Source organism: Pagrus pagrus (assembly GCF_965226575.1).
Source record: "Pagrus pagrus genome assembly, chromosome: 16".
NCBI classification, from domain to species: Eukaryota; Metazoa; Chordata; class Actinopteri; order Spariformes; family Sparidae; genus Pagrus; species Pagrus pagrus.
This window is the reverse complement of record NC_140200.1, coordinates 18762233-18781346: the sequence shown is the minus strand read 5'-3', so window position 1 is coordinate 18781346 and position 19114 is coordinate 18762233. Positions and strand designations below refer to the sequence as shown.

General features: G+C 40.8%; 1 protein-coding gene and 2 long non-coding RNA genes across 4 annotated transcripts in view; 2 read left to right on the top strand and 1 right to left on the bottom strand.

The window, feature by feature from the left end:
* The window catches only part of LOC311271816 (exostosin-1), a 288114-nt gene that overhangs the window by 154664 nt on the left and 114336 nt on the right, over positions 1 to 19114 (bottom strand). The window lies entirely within an intron of this gene.
* LOC311271181 lies at positions 1664 to 2059 on the top strand. The gene is made up of 2 exons (XR_014624366.1): positions 1664 to 1777; positions 1887 to 2059. It is a non-coding gene; the product is annotated as an uncharacterized lncRNA (long non-coding RNA).
* Positions 8521 to 9779, top strand: LOC311271177. 2 transcript variants are annotated; one of them, XR_014624362.1, is made up of 4 exons: positions 8521 to 8624; positions 8760 to 8863; positions 9169 to 9181; positions 9519 to 9779. It is a non-coding gene; the product is annotated as an uncharacterized lncRNA (long non-coding RNA). The 2 variants fall into 2 exon arrangements; XR_014624361.1 differs by lacking the exon at positions 9169 to 9181.

The following is a 19114-nucleotide window of genomic DNA, read 5'->3' as shown; positions in this document are numbered from 1 at the left end:
AATCACCACACTGCAATGAAGACATCTTTATTAAGACCATCATCAGTGATAAAGACTTGCAGTAACTGGCTGCCTCAACAAACCGTGCAAGCGGTTTACAACGACAGAAAGACTTTGTGCCAAGCTAAGACCAGCTCTGCCCCCCCACGCTCGCTAGCGGTAGCTACCATGCCGCTGGGCATTGAGCCAAGATTGCCATCAACTGAGTGCCAGACACACTGCACTCTTCATCCGACATTGGAACGAGGACGTCACCCACCGTGACATCGGACGAACAGCGGCTCCCCTCCGGCTCTCGGACCGACACTGCGAGCCCGCAGTCAAGCTGCGAATACGGGAGAAGGGACCCAAAATCGCAGACCTCCACTCTCCAGACAAAGTAAGACAAAGCTATCCCGCACACTACTGGTTGCACACATGAGATGGTTGGTGTCATCTTTAGCTTCTGGTTCTTAATTTTAGCTTAAGAGAAGTTCGATTAGGGTTTCGTTTATATTAAAAATTACTCTTGTAATATTTGATTAATTACCTCACCCGAATCACGACAACAACATCATAGCCTATATCTTCACATAACCCCATTAATTTGATCATTATAGTCTCCACATTGTCTGTTAACTTTTGTTGTTCATATAAATTGCCATTTCATTTATTCCCTTTTATAGTAAATAAACCTATTTAACCGTATGTTGTTATCTGTGCAGGTTTGTTTTTAATGTGGAGAACCGATGGAAACTGTGTAGAAGTCACAACTTCATTTATGAGATTGAATAAATTGATGTGAAACTGATTAGAATTGATACAAGTCAACCTTGTTTAGTCGGATTTGATTAATTACCTTCGGATTATTCAAATAGACAAAACATCGGAGGTGGTGCCCCATTAACGAGTGTTTAGTTAATCACCAGTGATTAATACATTACATTTATTACTAGTGTATCTCCTACAAAGTGCTTTGTTGCTCTGAGTCTGTTCTGGCGGTGAGATTTACTGTCGGGCCAAGATGCATGTTGGTCATGCAGACTGGAAGAAGAGTTTTGATCAAGTGATTTCAGTATTGACCGATGCTTGTTAGCAATTGAAAATAGCTGTCCTTCAATAGAATAACATCTGTACTAGAAAAGCAAAAGATAATGGGGTCATTGTTTCATTATTATTATTTGTCAATTTTCAAGCAAAAACATTTGATGGTTCCAGCTTCTCAAATCTGTTAAAGTTTTAACAGGATGACCATCAACACCACAGAGATTATAACACACTTCATCCTGAAAAACACATCACAGTGGCCACATCCAGAATCATTCACTACCTTCATTCACCAGTGTCAAAGCTCATCACACTCCATCCCAAGGTCTTTGCATCTATAAAAGTAACATCTGGATCAAATTTTGCCTCTCACCTTTCCACAGATTGATTGTTAGAACCAAAAAAGTGGTGTCACACACACAGCAAAGGGAGCAAAGGGACATGATGATGTTGTTACGTGTCTCTTTGTTTTGTTTTTTTGTTTTTTAAACTTATCTACTCATTTTGTAGTTGTCATTGTATTTTGCAATGTCAAGTTCTGCACTTAGACGATAAGATGTTCACCAATCTTATTGTCTAATCATACTTCCTCAAAGACATGAGTAAGTGATTCTGCCAACGATATTTTCATCTGTTACAGCAAAATGGTGAAATGGTAAAAAACCGCACAGCGAAATCCAGACTCTTCTCTGTTCTGGCACCCCAGTGGTGGAATGAACTTCCGACCAACGTCAGGACAGCAGAATCGCAAGTACGGCTGTTGATCAACAGAATGATAATTGTTTAATAACTTGTTTAATAACTTGACTAATCGTTTTGTCTCTATTTTCCCCCCTCTCTCTAACTTGGTATGCAAACAGTTTGGAAAGATCCCAAGATTAAGTGAAGTACGATAAATCGCAGCAATCCTATCAAGACTGAGTCTGTTCTTGATTTTGAAGATATGGTTTGAGCTATATCTTTGTGCTTTGCAAAGCAAGCTGCTTAATAGTGAAAACTATCCCGCTGAATAAAGCTGCATTACAAAAGACAATCTCTGTTTTGTGGTGTCATTTAAGTGTGCATGTTTCTGTAATTTCATATCACTAATTCTGATGATTATGTGGGACATTGTTTTTTAATTTGGCAGAGGTAAAGGCTTATATTAACTCTATGGATCTCAATCAATAGATAAATCATTTACTCTATTTTATTAGAGCTCAAGATGATCATGATGTAAATGCATAGCTGCAAACTCTCACGCTTTCACCGTGTGACACACGGTTTTACCTGTTTTCACACGCACTCTATTTCATTATAGGAAATTAAAGTTTAATTCCCCTTGCTCCCTTTAAACTATTTTCTTGTAAACTCAACCAAAACATCTCTTACCAGGCAGAGTTGAAATACATTTTAAAAAATCCAGGGGGAAACAACTTTAATAATTAAATAAATATAAATTAAACATGGCACTTCAAATTAACTGTCATGTCTCTCATCACAATCATCAAGGCCCTTGACTCTGCCTAACAGGGTGCAGAGATCTATAGAGGGACAAAACTGAAATAGAGTAGGGCCAGCCCACTAAATCAAGAGAAAATGAAATCAGGAAAAAATATCTACCTTTTAGGTCAAGTTAGTTATTCCCTTAACACAAGTTCTTGGCCAAGAAAACCAGCATGTTAACTTTGTTAGGTTTCAGACATGTACCACATTCCCTGATGTGCTGAAGATGTGCTGATGTGCTTACACAGTACCTGTCTTTGTAACACGTTGTAACAGTCAGAGTTATTTAATGTAGCGCCACTAGGTGGCGCCTCCTTTTGTTTAATGGGTAATGTAACCTGTACGATGAAGAAGAGCAGGTGTACTTCCGCTCCTCATGAGAAAGGATACCGCTAATAGAGCGAAGACTTCCCATCTTATTTTGTCTTTATTTTGTAAAGTGTTGGTAGAAGAACCTCAGCCTGTGTTCGTTTGCATGTATGCCTGTAACATTAGTGCCGTAGAGACCTGGCATGGTACGGTCGGTGTTGTGAATAAAAGTGCCGTGCGGAAACCCCCACATGTTGCCTGCCGTCTCTTGGGTAACCGGAGCTACCCGCACTAAAGTGGACCATCACCTTCCCCTTCACCACCCCACGTTACAACGTTGTCTCTCCTGAATCCAAAATAACTCCATATAGCAGAAGTGCTGTTCTTCGTCGACTGTTTTCATCGCTTTTCTCTCCTCCCTCAGCCATCATAACCTGGCAATCACCACCAAACTGATGCCGATTGATTTTGTCAGGGTAGCTAACGGCTAGCTGGGGCTTCATCTGATCAACCCTTGTACCCAAGGCTCCGTCTGATAGGCTAAATGTTAGCATGCTCACGGTGCATGCATGGCGCATGTAAACAAAATGATTTTTCTTATTCATCGCATGTCAGGCAGTCTTTTGCGATGTGTTTATCGCACATGTTCATATCGCGATGACGATGAAAATTCGATTTATCGTGCAGCCCTAGTTGGCATGTAAATGTCTCATTTGGATGTGGCCAACAGCCCAAAAGCTAAAGACATTCAAGGGACTATGATGTAAAATAAGGAAAAAAGTGATTCTCACAATTGAAAAGCTGGAACCATAAAGTGTCATTTCTGCTTGAAAATTGACAAAAAATAATGATAAAAAATAGGTGGTGAGTAACCAACTAATCTTTGCCGCTCTACTACAGATGACCTTCTTTTAAAGGCCTTGTCCATCCTCACAGGTGTCTTTAATTGTTGTGGGTGATAAGACCTTCAGTCAGGTGTTAGTTGGGCAGGACAGGAGTTCTATGATGTGTCCAGAACTTAACGTACTAATAAAAATAATAACAGGGAAAGTTATCCTAACCTAACAGGAGGATGAGGGAGGTGTCAGTCAGTTTGTACACGTCCACACTGGTTTGAAAAGAACAAGCAACATTAAAACACATGCGGGGGCTTTAAAGTTGTGCATTGGTGTGCTTTTGTGTTGTGTGGCAGGCTGCTGTTGTCTGAATATGTCAGTCAGGCTTGAATATATATGCAATGAAAGAAGTGAATGAAGATACATTTTGATCTGTCTTCTCTGGGTGTTTTCATTAGAATGTGGATCTTTCAGATCAATTTTAGGAGTGCCTATCGTTTCCAGGTTCCACAATTTAGTGTGTCATGCAGTGTGGGACTCAGACTGGTCTTGGTCTTGGTCTTGACTGGGTCTCAACCCCTTGAAGTCTTGGTTTTGTCTTGATCTTGATACACTCTGGACTCATAGATGATGTTATTAGGGGAAGAGGACGCTGGCGCTGTCTGCTCACCGCTACTCCCTTCAAGCTTCAAGTTTTAGTTTTAAGTATTAAGTCTTTAGCAAGAACTGCTAAAAAAGCTGCAATACTGACTACTCTTGCCACCAATTTCTGTGAGAGATTCATCGGTGGAACTGCCAGGTTGATGCACAGATCTTACCGACTTGGGCGATTTCTCTATTCATCCTGCGGCTGGTAGCAAGTGTCAATGAGCAGGTATCGGTGGTTAGCAGGACAGCTAACCGGCCTCGGCACTCTCAATCCTGCCCGTATGCTCTTGGCTCCCTGGACGCCCGACACGCTTCATACTCTCTGGTCTTGACTTCACCTGCCATGTCCCTGATGTACCATCTGTGCAGAGTGACTCACCCCCGAGTGTTTCTCCTCCTGTGTGTGCTACCTCTGTGGCTGACGGCTAACAACAGACGCGGAGCCCAAACCCCCGGCATAATGAACTTCTCTGCTGCTCAACTGATGTAGCTAAACAACCACAATACTCCTGCCTGTATGTCGGTCATAAAAGAACTTGGTCTCCTACGGTGGCCCCGGTACATCCACAGAAGCTCTCAAAGAAAGTTTGTTTTCTCCTGGTCTGATGACGCCATTCCCTCCGTCTGGTCAGCTGTGGGCCCTGTCGCATCTCTCCCTCGTCATCAGAGCGCTGTCACTCCATGGATTAGTAGCAGTGACACTGGAGCGGCTGCAACAGCGCCACGCATGGACACAGTCAGTAAGTGCGGGGTGAATTTCAGTCTACTTCATCCAACATTAAAATCGAACTTTTCAATGTCCAATCCCTCACAATTAAATCATGCCTCACACATGATCACATACGGGACAAGTGTTTGGATATAATGTGCCTAACAGAAACCTGGCATCAACCAGATGTATTTTCTGTTTTAAATGAGACCTGTCCTCCTGGCTACTCTTACCTCCAACAAGCCCGCAAGTGAGCTGCGGAAAATGAAGGCAGCTGGACATGCCCTTGAGCGCCGATACAAGGCTTCTGGACTTACTGTCCACAAGCTGGTGTATCGGGACCACCAAAAGACTTACTCCAAGTCCCTTAAAGACGCTCGGTCACAGTTCTACTCTAACATCATCCAAAGCAGTCCTGGAAAATCCAAGCAATTGTTCTCCACTATAAGCCACCTCCTTCAACTTCAAAACCCTCCACTTACAGGAATTACAGAAGATCACTGCAATAACTATGGACTTTTTCACAACCAAAATTGATATTACTCGCTCATCCCTCTCCGTTCCTTCCCTCTTGTCTGTTCCAGCTGCCAACCCTCAGACAGACAGGTTACCCCTCTGCTCCTTTCCAGAAATCACTCAACTTGAAGTGCAAGACACCATTAAAGGTCCCATATTATGAAAAATTCACCTTTTCTGGGATTTGGGGTATTATTTTTGGGACTATGGTGCTGCCACACACATATAAACTTTGAAAAAAGACCATCCGTGCTTTTTTGAGTGAGATACAGATTTCTGACGGTGTCTTGCCTGCAGTTTCCAGATGAGCGAGTCAAATTCGGTTTCGGTTATCAACGTCGAAGACCGGTCATTTGAATAATCCCACCCACAGTGTCCACCCACCAGGTACAGCACTACCGTCTCGGAGATCCGCCATTACGCTACGTAACGAGGGTCAGTACAAAGCTGGCTTTGCCTCGACACTGACCCTCGTAAAAGGATCAGTCCCAACCATACGGGACCCAGCAACTGCACCCGAGCCATAGGTAAGTGTCGCCACGTTTTGGTAGTATTTACAGTTGCCTATGAGTATGGTGAAGTCAGCTTGAAATTGGCTAACTAGTTAGCTCCACTTCGGTCTGCTATGCAATGGCGTTTGAAGTGAGTTTAATAGTCAATAATATTACGAGGGAGCTTGGTTGTCACAGTAAAAAGTCTGGAAACATGTGCAGACTGGAGACAGAGACTATGCGAACACTGTCCAAGAGTTTGGAGACTGTGTTGGAGACAAACACAGCTTTCGCTAGCTGTTTTTAGATGTTATCTGTTGCAGGTCAGTGGGGGATGAGAGCTGGGTGGTTGTGTTGGGGAGTCCTGCTGCAGCCGCAGAGTCTGTATTTTTCTGAGCCTCTCCTTCTGGGTCCGATTCTGGGTCAAGCTGGTATGGTTGAACGACAGCATCTCGCGAGCCATAGTGATACATCCACCGTAAACATTAGCACATGCTACCACTAGCGTGAACGGCATCCTCTCCCTGAGAGGGGCGTGTAGCAGGACAGAGCTCATCAGCATTAAAGGTGCAGGCACTGAAACAGCCTGCTCTCAGTAGAGCTCACTTGAGCCACTTTTAGACAGCTGAAATTCAGGACCACGGATGGGTTTCGGGGCAATACATTTCGAATACAGTGTTGTGGGACCTCTGACAGCTGTGTGAAATTGATGAAAAACAGTATAATATGGGACCTTTAAAGGGATAAAACCCTCCACTTGTGCCCTCGACCACTTTCCCACTGCCCTGGTGAAAGCGCACAGCTCTGCCCTCTGTCCTCTGATTACAAGTGTTATAAACCAATCTCTTCAGACTGGCCATATACCTTCTGCACTAAAAACAGCCATTATCAAACCACTTCTCAAGAAACCCACCCTTGACCCGCAGGTACTTGCAAGCTACAGGCCCATATCCAATTTGCCAGTTCTCTCCAAAGTAGTTGCCGGCCACCTACAGGATCACCTCCAACACAACATCATCTTTGAAAAGTTTCAATCTGGCTTCTGCTCCGCCCACAGCACGGAAACAGCTTTATTGAGAGTCACAAATGACCTGCTGATGACTGCTGATTCTGGCTCACCATCCCTCCTCATCCTCCTCGACTTATCTGCAGCATTTGATACGGTCAACCATCACATACTGCTCCAGCGTCTACATGACTCTGTTGGCCTCAGAGGCACAGCATTGAGCTGGTTTGAGTCCTACCTCACTGGCAGGTCAGAATACATTGCCATGGGAGGATCAAGGTCTCGCTCACATGCTGTTGGCTGCGGGGTTCCACAAGGGTCGGTGCTTGGACCCATCCTGTTTATCCTCTACATGCTCACGCTCGGTAAAGTCATCAGACGCTTTGGGATATCTTTTCACTGCTACGCAGATGACACACAATTATACATAGGAACGGACACTCATTCACCACCATCAGCAGCATCACCTCTCTCCATGCTCACTGCATGTCTGGAGGAGATAAGGGCGTGGATGAGACATAATTTTCTCCAGCTGAACAGCTCGAAAACTGAAACCATCCTCATTGGTTCCCCTCATCAGATTCGAAACTCCTCCATAACCTGCATTACTTTCTCTGGCAAGTACATCTCTCTATCATCAACAGTCACTAACCTTGGTGTCAGGTTTGACCCCCAGCTAACTTTTGAGGCCTACATCAATCACCTCTGCAAAATATCATTTTTCCACCTAAGGAATATAGCCAGACTTCGTCCCACACTCACCTTAAGAGATGCAGAGAAGCTCGTCCACGCCTTTGTCTCCTCCAGATTCGATTACTGTAACGCACTTCTCAGCGGGATTCCCAGCAAAAGCATACAGAAATTACAACACATTCAAAACAGCGCCGCTAGAATCCTGCTGAGAGTATGCAAATATGAGCACATCACACCCATTCTTCACTCACTACACTAGCTACCCATCTCAGCTCGGATCGACTACAAAGTCTCCTTCCTCACATTCCAGTGCACCCATCGCAATGCCCCCCAGTTTGAGATTTTTTGTTAAATATAAAGTACGTTACAAATAAAATGTATTATTATTATTATTGGTCTTGGTCATGACTTCTTTTTGGGTCATCTTGACAACAACACTGGCAGCTCTAGTTAAAACCCATTTTTGAACACATTACATGCTGATAGTCATGTGACAGTCTGTGAGGACCCTGAGCTGACCCCTGATGACCTCCTAAAACAGCAGCAACATTAGCAGCTCACTACTGAGTATTTGATCATTTCACCATTTTGCTGTTTATAAAACATTTTGCTCAGATTTAGGATGTCTACCCCAAACAGATGAAAATAACTTTGGCAGAATCACTTACTCACCTCTTTGAAGAAGTACGATAAGAAAGTAAGATTAGATCAACATCTTGTCATCCATGTGCAGAACTTAGCATTGCAAAATACAATGACAATACAGAATGACTGGATAAGATTATTCCATCTCCATCCTTATAAAGAGACAGGTAACTCACGACTGCTCAGCAAAGACGTCCACATAACCTTAAGATCTCACTGTGCTCACTTTGCTGTCTGTGACACAACCAAGCTGTGGAAAGGTGAGAAGTCAAATTTAATCCTCATGTCACTTTAATAGATGAAAAGTCTTTTAGATGAGATGTGATGAGCTTTGACGCTAAACAATGAAGGCAGTGAATGATTGTGTATGTGGCCACTGTGATGCGTTTTTTCAGGATGAAGTGTGTTATGATCTTTCTGGTGTTGACGCTGGTCATCCTCACGGCCGAAGCCGGGGGGAGTGATTCTGAACCTGAACGTAACCTAAAGAACGCATGGGGTAAATCACAAGTGTTCATACATACTGAGTTGACCTTAACAGATACACCTCAGATTTACCCAAACAGCAGGCTACTTTAGTCTGTGATCAATAAATCACACTTGACTGTACTAACTTACTACATACAGTTCTGTGTTTAGCTAAAATCTTTTATTTAGTCCTGGTATCTCAGCTAATAAACATAAAGCGAAGTACAGACAGTATCATTAATATTCTAATTTCAAAGACTTCAAATATGATAAGAATATACTAATGTTTATGAATGCTTTCATAATAATATAATTTTCATCTTTTTGTCCCTTTAGCACTTGGACTTATGTAAGTATTACTGAGTAAATTCTGTTAATTTCAACAAGACAAATAAATCAAAAGTATGTTTGAAATGCCTCAAACCTATCAAAGATAGCAGGCATCAGTACAAACCAGATCCCAAGTTGACGTCTTCAAATACCTTATTTTGTCAAAACCCATTTAAATTCATGATGATATAACAGAGAGTAAAGAAGCAAGTGGACACATTTCAGAAGCTGGAATCAGTGAATTTCTGTCATTTTTGCTTAAAAAAATATTGCAAAAGTTCTTCAGATCGAGTTCTGTTCATAATTTCACTAATTGTTTTGTCTCTATTTTTTCCCCCTTCTCAAACTTGGTACAGAGGCAGACAGGAACAATCTCAAGATGAAGTGGAGTACGATAAATTGAAGCTATACTATCAAGACTGAGTCTGTTCTTGATTTTGAAGATATGGTTTGAGCTATATCTTTGTGCTTTGCAAAGCAAGAAATAATTGGATGAGTAAACATGAAGCTCTTGAGATGTAGTGACTTTAGTCACAGCTCTAACTGATGTTGAAAAATGTGAAATTGCTTGATAGTGAAAACTATCCTGCTGAATAAAGCTGCATTACAAAAGACAATCTCTGTTTTCAGTGTTATCTAAGTGAATACATGCTTGTGATTTTATTGGCAATGATAATCAAGAAAGTTGTTTTATATTAAGTCAGCGGTAAATGTTTCCCCCAGAAAATGTGTTAGTTAAGGTGCTGTCTGTGTCAGTCCAGGGGGAGGGGGCTTTTATTCTGAAATGCCATGTTTTTTTAAACTTAATGTAAAGGAAATATGAACAAGTAACAGGCTTTTATTTTGAAAGGCTACATCGCGCACTGCAAAACAACGTGTGGGCTGGCTTGACGAAGTGTTTCTAGTTGTGGGCTGGCTTGACCGCAGTGTTTCACTATCTCATAATTACGAGATCTTTTCTCATGATTACGAGATCTTTTCCCGCTGTTCGGACGCTTGAACACTCTTCATATTTCTTTCTGTTTCTGAATGTACTTGTTTCTCTGGTAAAGCAGCACTTTGGAGATGATTAAATTCTGGTAGGACCTCGATGATTCTGTCAAATAAATTGTTGTATGCAAACGTGATCAAGATATTTTTATTTGTAATGAAATCTCTGGTAAAGCAGCACTTTGGAAATGATTTGATTCGGGAATCTTCTGAATCAATACAGTATATGAATCATTTAGTCTATAAAACACCAGAAAAACAGGAAAAACTACAATTTCATTAAAGCCCAGGATGATCATGATGTAAATGTCTCTTTTGGATGTGACCAACGGCCCAAAAGCCAAGGTACTATAAATTAAAATGAGGGAAAACAAATAATTCTCCATTTGAGAAGCTGGAACCATCAAGCATCATTTCTGCTTGAAAATTGGCAAAAAAAATAATGATAAAGCTAATCTTTGCCGCTCTACTACAGATGACCTTCTTTTATCAGAACCAGAATACTTTATTAATCCCCGGGGGGAAATTGTTTTAAAGGCCTTGCTCATCCTCACAGGTGTCTTTAATTGTTGTGGTTGATAAGACCTACACTCAGGTGTAAGTTTGGCAGAACTATCTCATGTTCTATGATGTGACCAGAACTTAATGTAATAATACAAATGATATAGTTTGTACACATCCACACTGGTTTGAAAAGAACAAGCAACATTAAAACACATGCTGGGGCTTTAAAGTTGTGCACTGGTGTGTTTTCGTGTTGTGTGGCAGGCTGCTGTTGTCTGGCTGTTAGTTAATGTCACTGTCTGCCTGTCACATATCTCTGATGTTGCTGCTTCATGCAAATAGACTGAGAACCTCCCACAACTCCCCACCATACATTTTATGTTGCTCAACTGTGTCTCAACTCAACTTTTCAGACTTGATACAGTCTGAAAAGTATCAAGTCACTTTTAACAAAAAAAACATAAGTAGTTTGCATGCGTGCATCACCATAAGATGCAGTCATGAAGCTTCACAGGTGTGAAGATGAGAACAAAATGAAGGCCCAGTTTAAATTAGTAATGAGTACTCACATAATTATGTAGTTATCACTACTGAGGAGTCACGGGTCAGAATGTGAACATGTTATTGACTTCTCAGCTAGTGTAATACCATTATAAGATGGTCTCTAGTTTACATTTAATTTCAGACTGTACTGTTGTGTTACAAGACTTAACAATAAACCTATATACTCTTTTTTTCTTGGAACTTTACAAAGAGGAAGCTGACCTTTATACATATATTATGCAGTTTTGTAATACCGTGTTTGTTCTTCTTTTGCAGATAAAACTGATAAATTACTTCCTTTCTTAAGTTCAACATCATGTAGGGGTCAAACATGCAACATTTGGAGAACAAGATTTGTAGGCCAGGAAGTCTTTGCAGCAATACTGTACTTCATTATAATGCTGTTTGGTCACACAGTTTACCTTTATGAAAAGCTTCTGCAATTTTGGATTTTGTACTTGGCCATATTGTGATTTCGACTGTATTTTGATTCATTGTGCAGCTCTAGTTAAAACCCATTTTTGACCACATTACACGTTGATAGTCATGTAACAATCTGTGAGGATGCTGAGCAGACCCTTGATGATCCCCTGAAACAGCAGCAATGTTAGTAGCACAAGACTGAGTATTTGATAATTTCACCTTTTTGCCGCTTATGAAACATTTTGTTCAGTTTTTAGTAGTGCAATAATAGCTGCACAAGTTAAAGCAATAATAATGTGTTAATGCAAGTTTCTTTTCAAGGAATAGTTCACTCTAGAACGAAATTCAGTCATTATCGACTCAACCTCATGCTGATGAGAAATCCAGTGTAGTTTTTTTCCTCAAAGTGCAGCTGGAGACCTGCGGGGGTACCGTCCTGCAGCAAAAATCCATATAACGGGCATCAATGGTGCCCGAGACGAAAAGGTCCATAAAACTACACAAAAACTTTGTAATATTCCTCCATACTGCTCGTCCGCTGCAATCAAAGTGTCCCGAAGTGGCGACATCCAGAGTTGTGACGTCATTTAGTACATTTTTATAGCCTAAAAAGTCACTATACTATATTTGCCTGGAGGCATGCTCCCGCGTGCACGCAAGTCTCCCTCACACCCGCTCGCACTACAGAAGCCGTAGTCCGAAGCCGAAGTCCTTCGACATTTTTCTTTTATTTCAAAGTTTCAAATCACTAGTGCAGGCAGATCCCTCTTGTGTTTGTGTGTCGCTCGGTCGCTCACAGCTGGATGTAAATACCGGAGTGTATCTATCGCGAGTTCTCGTTGATCTTGTCTGGCGCTGCTTCCGTAGTGCAAGGGGGTGATATCTGGTTCTAAATGTTGATTTAAAAAAAAAAAAAATGTTATTGAAGGGGACTGCGAGTGCACACTCAGAACTTCATTGAGAATTCTCACATTTTTAAGTTTTCTTCAGTTTCAGGTGATCATTGCCTGTATATCCATGGGTACATCACAAACAGGAACTGTGAATAGCTATTTTGGCATACTTTCAATGGTGCCAATTTATGACAGTGTGCAGTCTTGCTTTGTTTTCAGCTACAGTGTGAAAGAGCGAGGCTACAGGCGTTAAAACCAAAGCAATAACCTGAAAGATGCCACAGAGTAATGCTGCTGTTTCTTGGTCCCACCAATGGGGGTGCCAGATCAGTGAAACGCTCATTTAGGTGCTTTTATTTTGGCATAACCAAAAAGATAAATTTTTATGAAAGCCCAATTCTGCATGTTAAAGAAAAAGAAAATTAGATGAAAACTATACAAAATACAAATATCGTTATCATGAAATAAAAGTAGAAACCATGAGATGAAAGTCATAATTATGAGACAAAAGTCAATCTTTTTAAAATAATTTTTTTATAACTTTTTTATCTCATAATTCTGACTTTTTGATCTCATAATTTCAGTTTTATTATTTTATAATTTGGGATTTTTTTTCCATCAAGGCTAAGTTTTCATCATTTTTTTTTCTTTAACTGGCGGAATAGGCATCCATACATTTTATCCAATTTAATGTTAATAAGAGTTAAGCTTTTGCATGTGCCTAACCCAATCCCTCCTGTCTTTTTCCTACACTAGTGCAGCTAATTTGGCTTCAGAGAGAGGAGTCCAGGCAGGCTGAAGTGTCAAAGATATGGATGATGGATCTCTCTCACTGTTGCCTGAAGACAACCTAAAGGGCATATTGGACGAACTCTGAAAATTACACCTGAATCTCCCCCATAAAATAAAACAAACACACACCAACAGGCAGGCAAAGTTTGTTTTGGGCAGATGGGGCTTCACTTAAAACATATCGATCGGAAATGAGATGTGGTCAGAGGAGGGATGAGGTTAGAAAGGTGTGTGTGTTTGTGTGTGTGTCTGAGGGTCACCCATGTCATTGGCCGGGGTTGTTTACCTAGAGGCGATTGCTGGCCTCACACACAAGCCCTGCCCAGACTGAGATGCGTGGTAAATAATAGAAGAGCTATGACAGAGGGCAAACACACACAAACACAGGCCAGCATCAAGGTTAAAGATGGGTGTGGGTGTAATGGAAGAGCGCTTTATCGACACGTCATTAATACATGAGGAGGGGTTCACCGCAGCACAGAGGGAGGAGGCACAGAGACATGTAGTCAGCGTGGACCCTGACATCTGCATATCAAATGCATGAGAGGTCTGTATGTCTCCATGACAGTTCAGTCGATATGATTTCAGCCGCACTGCAGAGTTAGGTGACTCCCCTCTCACTTACTCACATTACAGACTCTCACCATTCAGATAAGCTGTTGACTCAATGGGTCAAGATCAGGTGTAATAATAATGTGATTTGGAAAAATCCTCGACACACAGATGACTTTTTATCATTTTGGGACCACTGCAGTGTATGGAGTAAATAAAACTGAAGTAAAAATAAATGTCACCCACTACCAAACAACTTAAAGTCTTTTATGAAGTTTGAAGCTTCATAAAAAAATTAAATACAATACATTAAAATCAAGGGACACACTGATAACATTTTCATGTTGAAAAGTGTTTTTAAATAAGACATATGCAGAGCTTGTAGAAAGGTGCAGTGTAAAAGTATATATTTTCCTTGTGAATGAATAATATTAAATATTAATATATATATATATTAATATTTTTGTCGGGTCCAAAATTATTGTTTTGTTTATCGCTGTACAAGAATTATGAAAGCTGGTTTCAGCTTAATGACAAGGTTTGTGAGCCATCGTAGAACACAGTTACGTGGTATCTGTGTTTTGTCAGCATGAAGAGTCTTGGTATGTTGCCAGTTTGTGGAAAACAACGTAAAAATGGCTGAGTTCTACAGTTTGCAGACGTTAGCAAAGTTAACGTAAAAGTTAACTAGTCAGTAATGTTTACTAGGGCAACAAACTGGCAACAACTTGAGGGGTCAGATGATTTGAACAACAGCTGTGTTTTAACGTGAATGCAATGGCAGAGGGAGATGGAATAAATAAATATAGAGATATAGAGATAGATAAACCAAGAAAGATCCATGATTTTATTCAAGATATCACGGTGTTTCATTTGGTTGAAGCATTAAAATTAAGGAAGTACGATGGCAAAAATGACTACACGTAACATGAATAAAACTGTACTCCATTACCATGTCTGTGAACATTTCTGCCTGAGTCATGTAGATATTTCTATCAGCAATAACGGTTGTTAAACAATTAAAACAACAACTTCCATGATCCAACGCTAATTCAGGACGTCATTTGTTTTCATCTTTTTGATTAAGAGAGTCCTTTGAGCAGAAATTACATATTGTGCTTTTAAAATTAAATTTTATTTTATTTCAGAGCAGTTTAGTGAGATATTGCGATCATAATGAAAAAAAAAAAAAAAAAACATCTGTGAAGTGAAGGAGTACTTAGAGTTTGTGTGTTGTTTTCAAAGTTTTTCTCCTTGCTGTCCTGAAGTGGCCTCTTTAATACCAGCCTGCTGTGAGAAGTCAGACAGGGCAAACAAGAGAGAACGGACAAAAATGTCATCAATCATAAAAGCTTTAGGACAGGAACACTACAGCACCATCGCTACAGTTATCTCTCATTTTTTAAATTCTTTTTCTGTCTTCTCCTCTACAACTCAGTCTCACCCATTAATTATCCCGTCTGATATCTGAAGCAGGGATCAATGTTTTACTTTTACAAGCAAAATTTTAAGATATCAAAAGTTGGTTTCCGACAGGAACACTGAGGCCATTGTATTTTCGGATGTTTGTAAGCTGAAAGGTGTCATCTTATTTGTGCCTTACAATATCTAAAAAGGAAGTCAGTAATATACAAATCATCAACTATGCTAAGCACGAATATGAATTTTGGACACACAAGGAAGCCTCAGTGACAGAAGTAGGACCAAATAATCCTGCACAATGTCTTTACATTAATTTTGCCTGATTCTATAACTAATGAAGAAAAGAGGACTAATATAAAAATGCGGTTCTTTTGATTGGAAGCTGACTGATTTCTACCAAGTCTGTATGTATTTGTATTTCATGTCACAGTGACAGCTGCTTGTAAGAACTTAATTTTAATGCTGAAGAGTAAGGTGGGGCTGCTATGAAAGAACATATAAGTGGAGTAAAAGTAAAGAAATGGACAAATAAAGATGTGGTGAGGGAAGATGAGGGCAAGGCAAAGAGAGCAGGGATAACAATAAAATAAGTTTACCAGGTTTGAGTTGAGGAGTGTGGCTCTGGGATCATGTTGTATACTGACTGTGTGTTTGTGTGTTGGTGTGTGTGTGTCAGTGTTAAATGCACTAATCAATACGGTGGATGTCACCAATCTCCCCAGTAGTGACCGAATGTGGATACAATCCCCCAGAGCAATTACTGCTCTCTCACTCCAACCCTGTCTCTGTCCTTCAGTCTTTCTCTGCTCGCTCTTATTTTTTAGCACAGAAATAGACAGTTTGACAGCTGACATTGAAGAGAGACAGACAACAGGCAGAGAAACAGAGAGATATGTAGTGGATACCACTAAACATATCAAAAATATCTTCAATGCGCCTCGTATTTCCTGTTGTTTTGCTGCCTTGAGCACTGTAATGAAATCCACTCACTTTATCATTTTCTTTTAGACATACCGACATCTTTCTTGTTTTGTTAGTATTGTTTGCAATTGAAATTAGATGTAGTTTTGCCTCAGCACTGATTGATTTCAGCTCGCGATTGTGTACACACATTGGAAACAGGAAAAAACTCAGTGAGCACTGGTTTGTTTTGACTGGTTCTTCCCCCTTTGTTAAAGGAAAACTGCAGGTTAAGAACTTAACATAAAATTGCTGAGATCCCAAATTATGTTGAAAAGACATTATTTACACCCCTTTTAAAGCTGAAATCCTCACTGTAGGTGTAAGACAAGTACACACACTCAGCCACGTGTCAATGGTATAAACAGTGTTTCCCACATATTAAAGCGACACTAGGTAGTTTGTCTCATTACTACCCCCAGCTGGTTGAGGAGCGCAATTATCTGTTACCTGTGTCGTAAATACTGTCGCTGTATGAGCATCCCTGGGGAAAATGAATACAAGTGAATTTGTTGACGGAGCCGGCAAATCACGAAACACGGCGCTTGGGCGTGAATGTGTTTAGTAACGTCTGAAAATATAACTATGTTTTCGGGAGTTACTAAATACAATCGCATTTGACGTTGTGTTTGGTGTATTAGCTACAACCAACTCGGTACGACAACAGTAAGTAGCATGCTAACGTTACCAATAACAACCATAGCCTAACGTTACCGATAACAACCATAGCCTAACGTTACCTCCCGACCACACTGTTCAACAATTATGTTGATTATCTGCATGAACTAAGGAATCTGCAACTTTTCAAGACAAGACATTCATAGTGTTTTAGTAAGTTAGTCATCGTTTACAGTCACTACATGAAAACCTGCAAGCTATCGAACGGACAGCATCAGATTATCTCCCGGCTTTATTACGGTTATAAACTATGGACAAATAGTGCCCCAATGAACACCACATAACAACAAATCAACTCAAAGTAAAAGTCGGTAAGATAATAAATACGTATATATGTAATATATGACTTACAAATCCAGTAGCATCAAGGCTAGGTCACCATCAGTCTTGAAGCCCATTTCTTTCTCAACTCGCGCCACCGAGTGTAAGCTGGTCCAATATTTATCCGTGTCCGGGCTTGTGTTTTATCACTTTCTTTTTTTCATTTCTTCGCCTCCTCAGACAATACTTTCTTGGCTTTTTAGCTGGCTCGGCCATGGCGTTGGTATACAAAAATCCAAGTAGCTGCTGGCTAAATCCACCGACAAATAAATGTGTGATGTATGCCGTAAAGCAGGTCGCACTAGACGCCTTTACCTCAGATAGGTTCCTACCCACTCTGGGAAGTTACACAGTGCGGTTTCCTGCCGGTGCAACCCCCCTCAGGCTGCAGAGACGTCACCATTCATCCTTTTAACCGTTTTTCTACCACTTAACTGAGTTTAGAAACATTTTTTGGCGTGGCCAAGGCGTGTAATTACGTCGTCATGTGATGCACTTGGGATTTTTTTCCCATAAGCTAATATTACGAAAGACATGCTTGTAAAATGGTTACAAACGCCTCACAACCCCCGCTAAATGACTCGTTTCCACTCGATTAAATTATTTTATCCTCATTCTAGTTAGCTCGCCATTAAACCGGAAGTTGCGCATGCTCTATGGCACCCCAGCTGGACAGCCACCGCCACAATTAAAGTCTGATTCTGTGGGAAACACTGATAAATACTGTATTTTCAGATCAATCTGGGATCTCAAGGTTTCTGGAGACTTGTATCATGACAAGTTCTATGGAGCTCTTATATGTTTTTTTTTTCTCCGTTGCTTTTTTTTCTTTTCTTCTTTCTGTCTGAGAGAACGGCGCAATGCTGTTTTGCTGTGAAGCTCCAGAAATGTTTTGTTGACTACAAACCTCCACCTGACTTTCCATCAGCAAGAGGGTGAGTAGATCATGACTGAATTTTTAGTTTTGGAAGAACTCATCCTTTAAAGAGTATTTTTCTTCCCATTGCTGTTCGGTGGGTAAAAGCCAAGTGAAGGGTCAAATGTCTTAGCTTGGCCTTAAAGGTAGTTGGTAATGTTTGAGAGCTAGCAAGATTTGAAAGTGGCACCTCGTCTAAGCTCCATCCCCTTCTCCCCCTCCCGTCAGTGCTCCGGTTCTTTCCATTCGGACCGAATGGCAGGGATTGGTCAGAGTTTTTACAGGCCTGCAGCTGCCACAGAGGTCTGATTTATTTTGTTCCTTTTTCTGAACACATTATGTATTGACTACTCTCAGGATGGAAAGACCATTTCACCCAGTATAACAAAAAGTGTTTCTGAACAGGATTACCAACTATACCTTTAAATGAGATTTCAAGTGTGGTAGCACCAGGAAAGGTAGTAAACACGTCTTCCTATTTGAAAATGGCCCAAAATCAAGGCAAAACAAGGGAATACCTGCAGGATGCAACATCAAGCTGCATTTGACTGAAATTAAATTTATGTACAGCAAAATTAACTATGTGTATAACTGGTATTTGACATGTGTCATAAAGATGCATCAGTGCACTGTGATGAAAGCGTGTTTCTAGCTTAAGAAATTACGTTTCACAGTTTAACTCTCACTTAAGTGCAAAGCTGATGACAGTAATCTATGCAGTGACAAATATGAGTCATTGCTTTATTTTGTTATGTCCACTCTTCTTGAGCCGAGTACAAATGGAAGCCGACTCACACATATGAACACACTGTGGCCTCCTGCCGCTGAGTAAATCCATTGAAGGTGAAAGCCAGTTTTGATTCTGCTTTCTGGTTTTGACGGAGCTCCTCAAAATCACTGCAGGAGGTCGGTGTACAGCTGTGTCATCCTCTGCTCTACATGACACAGTGAGGCAGCA